Raw genomic sequence first — 11,937 nt, forward strand, 5'->3', positions numbered from 1 at the left:
TCGATGCAGGCATGAGGGTAGGTCCTATCGAGGTCCTCTGGGTCGTGTGCCCCCCTACCGCCGCGCAAACCAATATCGAAATGACAATTATGATTGTAATTTGTACATAAATCTTCGTGGTGTCCCTAACCCGTGACCCCACCTCCGCTAATCAAAATTATTTGATTAACTAATTGCGTGATTTCGATGGGACTTAATTGAATTTCCATCTCTATCGTCTCGGGCTTGCATTACCAATTTTATTACAGTATTTGCTGTGCCACTTTTCCAAATTGAACGGGGGCTCTTCTTGGCTAGGTGACAATTAAAACACTCGGGGTCCAGAGATTTGCCCTCGATTTCCTTTCTTTTTTATGCATTTCCCCCTGGCATATCCTGCTTTGAGTCTGCTTATCTGGAAATTCCTGCCGCTGCGCTTCTCCTCGTTTTCACATTGGTAAGAGGACGAGGAGGACGAGCGACGCGCAACATCTGTGGCCGTCGAGTCAGGATGTTGCCGCTGCTGCTGCTGATGTTGCTGCTGGTGATGCAACTGTTGCTGCGGCTGCTGCGGCTGTTGGTGTTAATTACGCATGTAGCCGAACTCGGCGGCTGCCACCAGGTTCATGAGAGCGGTTGCCGATCGGCTGTCCTGCTACTCGTCCTTGATGCGATGTTGCTGCTGCGGCTGCTCACCGCTCTTCTGCTTGAGGTGCTGGGTGAGTAGCTCCAGGTTGTTCCCCGTCAAGCCTGCCATGAAAGCGCTGCGATGGGCGTACAACTGCTGCTGGGCCACCTCGAATTCGCTCGCACATGGAGGCCGGTGACCAGATGATGTTGCCCTGCGATCGCTGGCGCTGCTGCTGCGGCGTGCCCGAACTCTTCAGGTTGACATCCCTTAGGGGAGGCGTGGTCACGTTCAGCGCGGTCAGCGGATGCAGTGGCTCCACCTCGCTGCTCGAGCTGCTCCTGCTGCTGTTGTTGCTGCTGCTGTGGTACTGATCCTGGCTAGAATGGTCTGCTGTGATGCGCTCCTCAGGGGGCTCAGGTTCAGGGGCATGTCCTCGTCCTGCTCCTGATCCTCCTGCTTGGCCACCTCGTTGTTGTTGTTCAGCTGCACCTCGTGCTCCTTCTCGGGGGTCAGGGCAAAGTCCCGATCCCGCTGGCCCAGCACCACGAAGGCGGGCGACTTAGGGGTCATAGGCGTCAAGGGCGTGCCCAGTGCGCTGGCCGAGGACAGCAGGAACTGGGGCCACAGTAGAGCAGTGGGTTGTACAAGAAAGGAAGATCTAGGGAGGGATTTGTAAAGAAACCAGGTCAGTTGGAGCTAGAAGCTAGGAATGGAAAGTATAATACTGATCAGAGCTTGACCTATTCTTATTGATTTTATTATATTAAGATGAAAAACAGTGTTTTTAAGCAAGAGAAAGAATTTAAAATTTAACATAGGAATTAAGAAATAGTTTATTATTATTATTATTATTATTATTATTATTATTATTATTATTATTATTATTATTATTATTCTTATTATTATTATTATTATTATTATTATTATTATTATTATTATTATTATTATTATTATTATTATTATTATTATTATTATTATTATTATTATTATTATTATTATTATTATTATTATTATTATTATTATTATTATTATTATTATTATTATTATTATTATTATTATTATTATTATTATTATTATTATTCCTCCAAGATACCAGCTTTATTTTAAAATAATTGTAGTTTTAGTTCCACTTTAGGAACTCGTATTCGAAAGCATCTAGTTAATTGAAAGTAACTTTTGACCGAAGACAACCAAAACTTTTTTGGGTTCCCAACTTCCCCAAACATATTTCATAAATTCCAGATAGAATTAAGTTCTATGATCACTTCAAAACACTTAGTTTCGATACTGGATAGCTTGTTTTACCGAAGACAACTAAATTTTGTTGAGTCCAAAATTGCCCATATATTTTCGGCAATCCAGATGAGTCTCAGGATCTGGAACTCACTTCTCCCATTCAGTTTCTGGGCCGCGGCCGAGGCTATCACAGTGCTGAAGGCGGATGCACGCTGCATCCACTGCTTGTCCAGGGCCGCTCCATGGCAGCCCAAGCCCGCGGGACTCGGCTGCTGGGAGGGCGGCGACGGCAGCGGCGATAGGTGATTCATTTTGGGACTGGGTCTTAACTTGGGCGAGCTCACTGGGACGATGGGTACTTGATTTTACAGTCTTTGGGCGATTGCTCTCAGTACTCTCAGTGTTTCACTGCACAAATCTCACTTTCTGGGCGGACTGATCTTCGCTGCGAACGGATCTTCGATGGGCAATACACTTCTCGTGCGGAATTCTGGCTCTCTGGAGACGAACACGTCCGTATCGCTCGGTGCTTCGCACCTGACTGAATCTTTGGTCGATGGCTCGGTTTTAAATTGAGCCAACGGTGAAGCGACTTAACTTGACCCGAAAAAGGTACCAGTAGAGCTCTCTTTTCGCTGCGAGAACTTCTGACTGGAATCATTATACCCTATACATATATATAAAATATATATGTCTGTCTGTTCGTCCGTCTGTACGTCCGTTTCTACGCAAACTAGTCTCTAAGGTTAAAAGGTATCGGGCTGAAACTTTGCCAAAAGTCTTCTTACCATGGCAGGTAGTATATAAGTCGAAATAAGCCGGATCGGACGTCTATATCTTATAGCTCCCATAGAAACTATCGGGGAAAAACATATAACCTCCTACGCTTGGAAATAACATTTTTTAATTGATTTTAAATTTCGAATTAAATTTTGTCAAAATCGGATGACTATATCATATAGCTCTCATAGGAACAATCAGATAATTGTTGGGAAAATAATATGAAACAAATGATAGCTTTCGGACTTTTTGACATTTTATCTTATAATATTGGGAATATAATTTTTATATTTTTAAGAATTTCGAACTGAATTTAATAAAAATCGGACTACTCTAACATATAGATGTCAAAAATATGTTCTGAAAAAAGAATGAAATAATTTTTTTTAATATCATTGAAGTCAGCAACAATCCTTGAAAATTTTACATGGTGTTACTAAATTTGATTATTTCTTATAACTGCAAGGTTATACAAACTTCTTTTTTTTAAAAAGACCAATCTTAAAATAAAGAAAAATATATTGACATTTTTTTCTTTTTTTTTTAAAGATAAATTATTATTTTATCCCTGTAGGCGTAGTTCACGTAGTTACGAAGCGGACCAGGCAGGTGTGCGATGCATACCAAGAAATCAATTGGTTTAGGAGAAAGAGTGGTGAAAGTGTAAAAGTGGAATGATTCTCAAACCTTAAATGCGATCACTTCTCTAATGAATTAAGGTAGTTTGACCATGCTAAAAGAGAATATTCATATGGCTGTTAAAGACGTTTATTATTCTTACTATCCAGACTTTAATGGGACTTCGGCTTACATTCCAAAACATTGTATAGAGGTGCTATGCGTACCACTAAAAACTCTTTATTGAATTTATGCAGTTTAAGCCTTCTCGAAAAGAATATTCATATTTTTGTAAAAGACGTTGATTAAAGTGCAGACTGTGACGGTACTCCCGCCTTCATTCTAAAACATTGTAAAGAGATGCTTTGGGTATCACTAAAAATTATCTTTCATAAATCACTTTCTAGTGGACACTTTGCGAATAGATTGAAGGTCGCATTGGTGATCCAATTTTAAAATCAGGGCCAAAGAATAACATTGTCAATTACAACCATATAGCAAAGGTCAGTAATATTGCTAAGCTCTTTAACCGCATAGTTGCCCATAAGCTATAATTTCTTGTGAAAACATATTTAAGGACGTCTCAGCATGGTTTTGTAGCAGGTCGGCCAACCACAACAAACCATGTCGTTTTCAACTAAAATTGATTGTGGTTGTCACAATCGGTTTAACAGGAATTAGATTGAGCTCTTGTTGTAGCCGAAACTCGCTTCTTCTTAATATGCTACTTAAAGTAAAAAGCAATTTCGTCACATCCTTTTATATCAATGGTCAGCCTTTACAGCTGCGGCAGGAATCCATGGATCTATGATGTTTATGTCGAAATTTAGGGTCGCAGCACACATTGATTACATTACGCCCGGAGCCTCAATATCCGAAATTAGCTTTGTTACCGCTAAGGTTGTAAGACCCTGTACCTTCATATCACCAGCAATCTAGGCTTGTTCACCTACCATCCCTTGTGCATCTTGTCATTCAAGCTACCCTCGAAAGTAGGATTTCACACTCCGTCTAGACAATTTCGGAATTTTTTCCTACTTGAAATACGCGTCGAATTACACCTTAACTTTTAAAATCGGATGCTCCGACCCCAAGTACTACGCAAAGCAAGATATTGGAAGACTTACTAAAATTCAAATTTTATTTTGTTTGTCAGTTTAAAACCAAAACGTTTAGTTAGTTACACCCGTAACTGTAAACCCCTAAAGCTACAGGCTTATGCTGTATGTTATTAGAAACGTATTTTGAAATGCTTTGTACGCCTTTCTCACATGGTTTGTCTAAATACCACCGTTTAAAAATAAAGTATAATATATTTTTCATTCAAATTAAAAAAATTTTTTTTTTTAAGTGCGCTGATGATTTTACGTTAAACTTAAAAGTAAATAACCTTTGAGATTGCTCAACTCACGACGTACAAAAAAAATGGTTTTAAAAAGTTACGCTTTATAGTTATTAATCAACAAAAATGGCAACATTCACTAGTTCCGAACATCGAACACCATCTGAGCACAGTATTTTTTTGTGCGTATCCATACTCTTGTAATTTGAATTTGGATTAATTTTTCGTCACAAAAGTTGATATCAGAACTTTCGATTGTTGAAAGTGCGATCGTCAATATATTTTTAGGAGACACTTTATCTTTAGATATGAATTGATATTCTTGTTGTTTCTTATGTAGTTATTCTACCGCATGGTTCATTATGTCCACTCGTTCATTAAACAATTTTTTAGACTATACAATTTTACGTAAGTGCAAAAAAGCAAGTTCGCGAGGAATATACATAAAACAAATAGAGACGGGACACAAGTGAAAATAAAAGGTACAACTAAGAATAAAGCAAATGAGATAAAATATTAGTTTTTAATACCGGGTTAAAATTTTAAGGGCAAGTTAATTGATAAAGGGTTTTATAATTAGGATATAGAACGCGAAAGGGCTCGTGCAGACAAGAATTGGATGTAAATTTAGAGGATAATAATTTCGTGTTAGTCTAACAGAAACATTGAAAGTTAGGGTTCTAAAGATCTACATAATTAATGTCATTCCTTATAAGATTTTTAATAAAAATAGTATAAAGCATTGTTCTTCAACGTACAAGTGAAGAAAAATTAGGCAATAGTAATCTACCCCTAGTTCAAACTACGAAGAAATTTCTTTGTACCGACTCGAAACCTAAAAATACTATTCCAAAATATAACGGACAAGGGACATAAATAAAAATTTGGTTGTATAAGGGTTCATAAATCCAAGAACACTCATGTCTTTGTTGACAGTGGACATTATGTGGCAGTCAAATGCATTTAAGGCAGTTCCAATTTTAAAGGTCGTACTCAATGTATAATGGTCATACAATTTTTTTGACCAACGCTTTATAACAGTGCACATTATGTCAAATGCATTTAAGGCAGTTCTAATTTTAAATGTTCTACACACCATCCCAGAAAACAAATTATATCTGACTGTTAGTTGAACCCCGACGCTACATCATATAATAAACAAAGCTTAGCATCATTAGTACATGATAATGTGTTATGACAGAAGGGAGATCGTTAATAAACAAACTAAACAGCAAAAGGCCTAAAATACTACACTGAGGCAGTCCAGATGTCACGTAGACCAATTTTGAAATACCGTTCTTCAATAAAACTCTCAGAGTTTCCATTCAAATAACTGGAAATTTAAGTAAAAGATTACCTAGAAACCCAAGCAATTTGATTAAAAGAAGAGAGTGGTTGACGGAGTCAAAGACCTTACTAAAATGTGTATATATAAACGTTGGTCTGCATTTTTTCCTTAAATCCTTTTATTAGAATAGCTGACAATTCAACAAGATTGGTGGTAATCGATCTTGGCTTAACAAAAAATGCTGACAAGGTAATATTAGGGAGGAACATAAATGTTGCCAATAAGAAGGGATAATACGTTCAAATTCTTTAGGAATTACCGACAAATTAGAAATATCTCTATAATTCTGGGCATCCGCTTTCGTATCCTTTTTGTGAAATTTAATAATAAAAGAGTCCAATCAGAAACTGAAGAAATATGATAATGAAATAGACAAATTAAAAAGTTTAAGAATCAGTTTTCAAATGATTGACGCACGAAATTTAAGAACACACTCAGGGAGTCCAAAGAGAGGAAAAAGGAAAAACGCTATAGTCGAGTACCTCGACTATTAGATACTTGTTACTCAGCTTAAAAGATCAAAGGGGGAATGGAGATATATAAGCAGCAAAGCGATATTTTAGGGCGCCACCTACCGGCTATTTCAGTGGACGTTATGTGGGCGGCAGACAGATTTAGCGTTTTAACCGTTTGTGGGTGTTAGAGTGGGTCGATTGAGACAAACATAGAAACATTTCGGTTAAAAGTTTGTTTTTATCATAAAAACTGTAGGTGTTACAGGTTTTTGCGGATTGTCACCCCGCTGCGCTGCTCAGGAAGCCCATGAATCTGCATGCCAAGTAAATTTATTATTGCTCTTATAGACGGACAAACTGACATGGCTAGATTGACTCGGCTAGTGATCCTGATCAATTATATATATACTTAATGGGGTCGGAAACGCTTCTTTTTACTTGTTACATACTCTTCGACGAATCTAGTTAAAAAAGTTTTAACACATTTGCACGTTGGTTCGTCAAAATATTTGAAAAGTGTCACTCAATAACTATTTTCGGCTAATTGCCTTTTTTCTACAAGTCTTTTCGAACGTAATTTTTATACCCTTGCAGTATATATAATAATTATAATAATTTCACTCAGAAGTTTGCAACGCAGTGAAGGAGACGTTTCCCCATAAAGTACATATATTCTTGATCAGCGTCACAAGACGAGTCGATCTAGCCATGTCCGTCCGTTTCTAAGCAAACTAGGCTCTCAGTTTTTGAAGCTATCGGGCTGAAACTCCCAAAAGTCTTCTTTCTATTGCAGATAGTATATAAGTCGGAACAAGACGGATCGGACAACTATATCTTATAGCTCCCATAGGAACTATCGGGGAAAAAACTAAAAAAAAAGTATATCTTTGGTGTTTTTTAACATATCCCTTTCTAAGCTTGGATATAACATTTTTAAATTAGTACTAAATTTTGAATTAAATTTTATCAAAATCGTACGACTAGCTCCCATAGGACCAATCGGAAAATTAGTGGTAAAGTAATATTGAAAAATTATATCTTGGGTGTTTTTTAACTTATAACCACCTACGCTTGGAAATAACATTTTTTATTTGGTTTTAAATTTCGAATTAAATTTTATCAAAATCGGAAGACTATATCATATAGCTGCCATAGGAACGATCGAAAAATTAGTCGGAAAATATGAAATAAAAATTATATCTTTGGTGTTTTTAACATATAACCTTATAAGCTTGAAAATAACATTTTTTAATTAGTTCTGAAGTTCGAATTAAATTTTATTAAAATAGGACGACTATATTATTATATAGAAATAATATAAAACAAATTATAGCTTTGGGGCTTTTTAAAATATTATCTTATAATATTGAAAATATAAATTTTTATATTTTTTGAAGAATTTGGAATTCAATTTAATAAAATTATTGATTATTTTTTATAACTGCAAGGGTATACAAACATCGGCTTGCCGAAGTTAACTTCCTTTCTTGTTTTTTATAATTTTAATTAAGTAATAAGGTATTTCAATAGATAGAAAAGGAATGGTCTTGGAAATTAATGTAAATCGTAATACACCGATGTCTGGTTAATATTTCATATCACTACCTCGTTTCCTTTTAAAGGAAAAAGCGATAGTCAACGTATGTAACGAAAATGGCCAATATTGTTTTAAATGGGCATTGATTTCTGCCTTAAAAATTATAAATAGACCGCAAAGATGTTTGGCTTATAAAGTTTACATCTCGCTGGAAATATTTCGTTTGTGCGATGAATTTAAATTATATTTTGAAGGGTTAATTTTGCTCCTTGAAATAAAATGTCAAAAACATTTTCTAATATAGAATACTCATATAAGCTTCACTTCACTTTACACAAGTTAAAAATCAGCTTCAAGTTCCATTCGATGTCTACGCGGATTTAGAATAAATTCAGGAACCAACGAATCTTAAAGTGAGCCCCAAATTATTTAATATTAATTAACATATTTCAATAACATATGCTTATTATATAAAGCTTTTATTTGAATCTTTCCTAGATAAATTTGTTTTAGAAACATTCATTGATTGACACCAAAATGTAGTAAGGAGTACTAACATAAAATAGTTCATATTAGAATGACTTTAGGTGACCAAAAGATATTTGGAATTTCGTTGAATTGTTCTTTTCGTCAGAAAGTTTTAAGGAGTAATAGAAATTATAGATCATTGTCATTTCACAGGTACCTTTACGGGTGCAGCTCACTCTAAATGTAACTTAGACTATAACGTAAACAAATTCACACCAGGGTTTTTTCATATGAAAAATACTGGTTTTTCATAATTTTTTACAAATACGACTGTCATTTATTTGTTCAAGAATTAGAAATAATTCCGTAATACTAATTAATAAGGAAAACTATATATCTTTTTTGAAAAAAATAATAAGTTTTGGTTGAAATAGTTTTGAAATTTGTTTTGTCAAAATGGGTGGGAGTAGGAAACGTAACGATATAACTCCCTCAGCGGAGGGCGACACAAACGAATTGTTGGAACAGCTTCGTAGTCAAGGAACTCTCCGTGCGAAATGGAATTTCGTTTAGGTATTTTAAATGTATACATCAAAAATGTAAAGGCTTATCAGATCACAGAACCAAATTATTTGAAGGCTCAAGCACCATCCGCGCGGCGTCACGATCCCTTATCGACACCGTAACCGCTATATATGAGTCTCTTTTCTCGCTCAGCGAAGAGAAAATTCTCGCCAACATGATAATTCACATCGTCATGTCTAGAGTAGATCTCAAAGCTCGGTCGCGTTGGCAAGAACTGCTTAGTTATGATTCCATTCCTTTATGGAAAAATTGCTCAGAGACGCTTAACAAACGATATCAACACTTAGCGGCTGAGGAATCAACGACAGGCAGGAGAGCTTCCAAGAAAGAGCAGCTAGGGAACAAGGCCAGATTTAGCAAAGCGATATTAGCAGTTTTCCGCCCTTTTCCAAGAACTTAAATCTAAATGTTTCTTCTGCAAGTCAGCAACCATTTCATTTAGAGTTGTACATCTTTCGCTAATATCTCGGTAGAAGCGCGGTTTAAGTTCGCAAATACTGCACCCCTATGCATCAATTATCTACGCAGAGGACATAGTGTCGCAACATGCCAGGCATCTCGTTGTCGAATTTGTACGAAGGCTCATCGCACACTTCTGTATCCATATACCTTAACGACCCAAGTACCGCCGGGCAATCAATTGCCAACGCCTAGTGACAATCAAGTATCCCAACACTCACTTAGTGCCTCAGTTAGTCAGCCTATGACCCTAAAGGTAGATCACATCTTACTTGCAACGACCCTTGTCGAGGTTCGAAGTCAGTCAGGAGACAAGCTGTGCGCTAGGATTTTGCTAGACTCAGGGTCACAGGTAAATTTTATTACGGACAAAATGTAAAATAAGCTGCAATTAATACGGTATCGGCATGAGGATAAATTTTCAGGCATTGGGAATTTCGCGTGTTCAGCTACCTGTCTTTGGCTGGGTAGCGTCTGGGAAAGAAACTCCGCCCGCAAGATCTATTTCATACTCCACTCTAGTAACTACTGAGGACAAAAATTTGGATCAAATGCTAAGGAAATCGCAGCTTTATGATCAAGTGATCAAGTGTGCACCGTCTCGCGTGACTCTCCAGGAAAACTAGTAGTTAGCTTGCCTTATAAATGAAACTTGCACGATGACGGTGAAACTGCACGATGACGGTTTCTGTCCTTAAAAACGCGTATGAAAGGAAGCTCAACAACTCATTCGTTTTATACTCAGTTTATGAAGGAATATTTAGCTCTCGGTCAAATGGAGACAACTGATAAAAGGATACCCAATGAGCCTCATTTTTTTACCGTATCAGAGCGTTTTCAGAACTGAAAGGGTTTGGACTAAATTAAGAGTCGTATTTGACGCATCGTGAAGAACGACTTTCCATATTTCATTAAATGAAATGATCTTGGCAGGACCAACGATACAACCTTGCCCGTTTGCCACTGCTGCTTGAATTCCGGTTTCATAAATTTGCTATGTCGGCAGATATTACTAAAATGTACAGAGCGAGTCCCCGCGAGATCCTTTACAAATTTACCGGCTGAAAAGCGTTACGTATGGTTCGGGAAGTGCTCCTTTCCTTGTAATACGGGATTTGAAGACGCTTAGCGATATCTACTCCGATTCTCTTCCCTTCGCTTCACAGGCTCCAGCAAATGATTTTTACGTTGATGACTTGTTATCACAGAGATTTTAGATTCCGTAGGGTTCGTCTTGGCTAAGTGGGCGTCGAATTGTATCCTTAACAAACGACAGGTCGCCGAGTCAGAAGTCCTTATTGGAGAAGACGCCGGTGCGAAAACGTTGGCTCTCACTTGGAGTTCCAAACAGGATACGTTTAAATTCAACGCCCAGAGTCTACAGCTCAAAGACCCACTCACTAAGCTATCCATGCTTTCTTTTAACACGCTACTTGATCCGTTAGGACTTATTCGCCCTATCGTTACCCTTGCACAGATATTAATTCAAAACTTTGGTCGCTAAAAATTGGATGGGCCAAAGAAATACCCGCCGATACACTGCATCGTTGGAAGACGGTGTTATCATACTTTACTGGTTAAGAAACGTTGAACATCCCTCGGCATGTTGGAAATTAGTTAGGTGGCACTTATTACATCAACGGTTTGCGGACTCGTCAGAAGATGGTTGTCGTCACGGTTGTTGTCTGTACGTAAAGTCAGGGACCTCAGAGGGTATAAAGGTTAGGTTGCTTACAGCCAAATCCAGGGTAGCACCGATCAATAGACTTAGTATTCCAAGAAAAGAACTCCCAGCGGCCCTTGCTGTTGTCTCAAATAAAGTAGTTGAAAATGATTCTTCTTATGTAAAGGTGTTGAGAATAACAACATTTAATTTTTGTTTTGTTTACGGCAGGACCAGAAAATTGTGGAACGAACTAGTCCTATCAGCTCCCGAGCTTAGTTTTTCGTTCTCTTATATCGCGCGGGCGGTTCAGCGTGAACCGTTTGCAGACGAATTCAATAGATTAAAGAAAAATTTGCCATTGCCCAGTTCTCACCAAAAGCTTAGCCCATTTATCAGCAACGAGACTTTTGGAACCCATACATTAACATTAGGGCAAAGGGGCGGTCGACTAGCGCACGCGGCTCTAGAACCCAGTGCGAAATTCCCAGTATTAATGCCTAAAGGGAATCGTTGTGTCAAATTGTACATCGAGCAACTGCAACTTGCAACTTGCCATGCAGGACCAGTCGGCCTGCTTCGGCAGACGATTTGGTTGATTAATGCACGAAGCGAGTGCAGTGCTGTTGTGAGCCGATGCCGCACAGTTTCCGATATAAGCCACGGTTAATGTCGCAAATAATGGGAAATCTGCCACTCGACTGTGTCAGAGTCAGTCGACCCTTTAGAATAAGCGGAATCGATCGAAACGCCTTGCTGAATGAGGACGAAATCCAGACGATCCTGGTTGAGAGGCAGTCACTCCAACCCATTTTATGATACCTCCTCATCCGGAC

General features: G+C 37.9%; 1 pseudogene; it reads right to left on the bottom strand.

The window, feature by feature from the left end:
* Nucleotides 1-219: 219 nt before the first annotated feature.
* Nucleotides 220-2,376, bottom strand: LOC108032701 (zinc finger protein sens-like; annotated as a pseudogene).
* Between the last annotated feature and the right edge of the window lie 9,561 nt (nucleotides 2,377-11,937).

Source organism: Drosophila biarmipes, unplaced genomic scaffold, assembly GCF_025231255.1.
Source record: "Drosophila biarmipes strain raj3 unplaced genomic scaffold, RU_DBia_V1.1 ptg000007l, whole genome shotgun sequence".
NCBI lineage: Eukaryota > Metazoa > Arthropoda > Insecta > Diptera > Drosophilidae > Drosophila > Drosophila biarmipes.